The sequence below is a fragment of the Nelusetta ayraudi genome, unplaced genomic scaffold (genome assembly GCF_046127955.1).
Source record: "Nelusetta ayraudi isolate G7.1 ecotype Tasmania unplaced genomic scaffold, CSIRO-AGI_Nayr_v1 ptg000029l, whole genome shotgun sequence".
In the NCBI taxonomy this organism is placed as follows: Eukaryota; Metazoa; Chordata; class Actinopteri; order Tetraodontiformes; family Monacanthidae; genus Nelusetta; species Nelusetta ayraudi.
In genome coordinates, this window is record NW_027466079.1 from 922,501 (window position 1) to 927,078 (window position 4,578).

Genomic DNA, 4,578 nt, shown 5'->3' on the forward strand with positions numbered 1-4,578 from the left:
CGTGTGTGTGTGTGTGTGTGTGGATGTGGTGGTGTGTGTACCTGAATGTGGGAGTGGGTGTGTTTAAGTACGTCACTGGAAGTAGGCTGCCAATTAGTGCGGCCTCCGAGGCCGCAACCGCCCCACGCCAGCGACGAGCCCAGGGCGGGGGGGCCCGGACACGGCACACCCGCCGCAATGCCGGCCAGGAAGAGGCCTGGAGCAGCAGGCCCCCGGACTGGAGGGCACCCGCCCCACGAGGAGCCAGGGCAAGATGACAGGGAGGCAGATACCCCAAGGAGAAGGGACACCACCCAGGGCGAACAGACAGCAGAGCCCGTCCTCCGGACGGGGCCCCCCCGGGCAAGCGAGACCGGACTCATCCCCATGACAGGACCCAGCCCCTTCACCCACCGGGAGGATCGGTACCCAAGGCAGGCCCGGGCACCCACATGCCCCCCCCCCTACGGACCCAGTATGGCGCATCGCCGCAAGTGGCGAGGTCCCCATAGGCCCAGCTGGTATCGCACCCCAGGGGCACCGGACTGCACAGGGCCCATCCAGAGTGGGAAAGATGCCGGATCCCGCCCCCGCTAGCAGGCCGACCCCACTGTGTGTAGGGGTGTCAGTGTGTATATGTGCACTTGCTGGTGTGTTGAACTATGGTGCGTTTAAAATGGAGGGGTGGTAAGGCCCTGGGGCAACCACACTGCTGCTGAGCAGGGCGGCGGCCGCAGTGCACGAACCACCCCCCCAGGCCCTAAGTGTCTATAATGCTATTAAGATTGGAGAGGGTCTTAAGGCCAGAAGGCCGGGCAGCGACCACCCAAGACACAAATCCCCCGAAACAGAAGAAAATAAATAAATTAATTAAAAATTTAGGGAAAAAAAAACAAAAAAGAAAAACACCTATTATGTGACTAGGGGGGACTCCCGGTCAGGGCGCCCCCTCAGCGACATCGGGGCCGGGGACACCACAGGGATCCAGGAGCCAAAGGGGGCCCGCCCCCCACCGCACCGCACCACCCGGGCACACAGGAGCGGTAGCCGGCGAACGCGCAGCCCCACCCCAGGCATGCGACCCCACCGCGTACGATCCAGCGCCAGTCCCCAGACACAGGGACGGACCAGCCCTCCCCCCGGAGCACCACCCCTGGAGCACCACCCACCCAACCCCCGACCCCCCACCACGGCTGCCCACATCAACCAGCAGCCTCAGCTATTGATTGATTACTAGTTAGTTATAGGATGAAGCAGACATTCCTACCAAGGAGGTGTGGTCTAACAGTATATATTGGTCTACAGCTATATTGTGCAATGTGCAGGTGTTGTTTTGTTTTCCAGTTTGTGAGGATTGTTTTCTTAGCGATAGATAAGGAGGTGATCAGCATGCGAGATTCTGCCTTATCTGATGTGATATCACTGAGGTCCCCTATGAGACAAAAAGAAGGAGTGGCTGTGATGTTGTAACCAACCTGTGCTGATAGATCATTGCATACTACGTGCCAGAATTTATTTACTGGTGGGCAATGCCATACAGCGTGGAGGTAATTATCTGGGACATTAACTGTGCAGTGTGAGCAGGTCTGAGAGGCGGTCATGCCCATCTGAAACATCCGCTGTCCGGTGTAGTGGATCCTGTGGAGTACTTTAAAATGTATTAATTGTAGAATAGGTTGTTTTATCAGTGAAAAGGTGTTCAGGCAGATTGTTCTCCAGAAATTAGAGTGAGGCTGGAGAGACACTGTTGATGATGCGGCTGTGCAATGGAGTGCACAGCAAGTGGAAGGAACTAGTGGCAACGGAACAAACTCGACTCAATCTCCGCCGACATAACAATTGGGATAGAAATTGTGCAATCTGTATTTGTAAGCAACTCACTCCAATAGAACTGCACTCGTCCTTCTCTGACATTACATTGGATCACAATGACCAAACAACACAACAAAGACAATGATGCCACTGCGCTGCCACATCCAGACTCTGTGTAGGTCTGTAGGCCTCTTGGACCTTCATGTGAACCACTGCGTGTTGACTGGAGGTGAAACATGACCGCAGAAATGCTTTTTCATTTTAAGAACGTGGCTGCATTATTTGACTCATCAAAAAAATCATTAATAAATAATCCAAACTGCATTTTCATTTTCTTATTCATGACTGCTCATTCTTGTACTTAATTCAAATGAAGGAAAACACATTTGAGATTTAATTTTCAAAACATGCACCAGCAAAGAGTTACCAAAATTCAATATGAAATGTAAAATTCAAAAATGAAAAAGCAATAGCAGAATGCTTTTTCATTTTAAGAACAAAACTGCATTAGTTGACTCATAATTAAAATCATTAATAAATATTGCTATATGCATTTTCATTTTCTTATTCGTGTCGCACCTTTTATGACACAATCAAAAAGAAAACTGAGGGCATTGCTTTTTAATTTTCGTGGTCCTGCCCTGCACAAGAGTTACCACAACTCGAAAACGAAATCGCAATCTCAAAGTAAGCGCGCGGCGCAGGAAAGTGACGTCAGCAGCTCTCCACCTGTGGGTATGGCGGTATGACGCCAAGTGTCATTTGCCTCCTGTTATGTGTAAATTCTAATGTTTGTGAAAAAGAGAAAGATATATATATATATATATTTTTTTTTTATTATTTAAAAAGAAAAGAAAAGAAAAAAAAGGTATGGCGGTATGACACCACTTTGCCATCGTTACTTCTTTCACGTCATTGAAGTTGCCGGTAATCGAGATTTAAATCGCCGAATAACGAGGACCACTGACAGATCTCGCACCAGCATCTGCCACCAGTCGACGGATTGATCTGTTGCTTCGCATCCTTCGTCGGATGGACTGGTGGCCGACGCCGAACAGAAGCAATGATCCGTTGCATCGCATCCTGCGACGGATGGACTGGTGGCCGACGCCGAACAGCTGTTACTCCACCCATGTAACAAACAGCTTTAGCTTTGATGTTGTGCTGGTGCATCAAGGTGTTCCATAACTGACAACAGGTTGGCTAGGGCAACCTTGTTTGCGTCCGTATCTGGGACGGCAGAATACCTGCTCAACTCGGTCCCGAGCATCAGATTCAGATACACTATTCAACTCCACCTGGGAAGCTAAATCCAGCAGGGTTTGAACAATTGTGTCAATGTGCGCCATGCTCAAATCTGTCCGACCAACGAGATCCGTCAGTGGTCCACGTTTTTCGGCGATTTAAATCTTGTTTACCGGCAACTTCAATGACGTGAAAAGTAACGATGGCAAAGGGGTGTCATACTGCTATACCTTTTTTTTGTTTTGTTTTGTTTTTTTAAATATACAGTATATATATATACATTTATTAAATTCACAAACATTAGAATTTACACATAAAAGGAGGCAAATGACACTTGCGTCATACCGCCATACCCACAGCGGAGGTGGAGAGCTGCTGACGTCACTTTCCTGCGCCGCGCGCTTACTTTGAGATTGCGATTTCGTTTTCGAGTTGTGGTAACTCTTGTGCAGGGCAGGACCATGAAAATTAAAAAGCAATGCTCTCAGTTTTCTTTTTGATTGTGTCATAAAAGGTGCGACACGAATAAGAAAATGAAAATGCATATAGGAATATTTATTAATGATTTTAATTATGAATCAAATAATGCAGCTTCGTTCTTAAAATGAAAAAGCATTCTGCTATTGCTTTTTCATTTTTGAATTTTACTTTTCATATTGAATTTTGGTAACTCTTTGCTGGTGCATGTTTTGAAAATTAAATCTCAAATGTGTTTTCCTTCATTTGAATTAAGTACAAGAATGAGCAGTCTTGAAGAAGAAAATGAAAATGCAGATTGAATGACTTATTAACCATTTTAATTATGAGTCAAATAATGCAGCTTCGTTCTTAAAATTTAAAAGCATTTCTGCTATTATATTCTTATTTTAATTTGGATTATGGTAACTGCTTCCATATAAAACAAATACATCCATAAATATATACAATGTGAGAATTGTTTCTTGCAAGAGCTGTACTTCAACCCATGACCATCGATAAAAGTGTACACATCTAATCGTAAACAATCTGCTGCAACCTGAATTTCCACTTCTGTGTCTATAAACCAGTCACAGCTTGACTGATGGCTCTGAAGAAGCAGTTTCCATCAGCCTCTACATTCTCATTTGTACACGGCGAACCTAATGGGCCTTTGCAATCAGAAATTGGAAAACTTGCACGGTCCAAATGATTCTTCAAGTTTTTGCAAAGGTCTAAACAAACATCAACATCAAGGGGAGAGAAGTTACACTCTTCATTGGTCACAGCACTGACAAACTCTACGTCAGAATTATCCATGTCAAAGTGAGGAGTTTTGCTCTTCTGAAGTGACTCACTGTTGCCAGCTGGTGCTGGAATTTTAAACCGTGACCGGTTTCGCCTTGATGAAAAGAACCATGCAGAACCTTGGCTAATCTAATACCAGTGCCATAATCTGCCACTGCATCTTCACTAGTACTAACTGATGATGGATCACAAATCACATGTGCGAGGCGTAGAACGAGCGGAGCAGTCAGAGGCAACAGAAGAAGAAAGAAAAGCCTCCTTAGCTTAGTTGATCTTCTG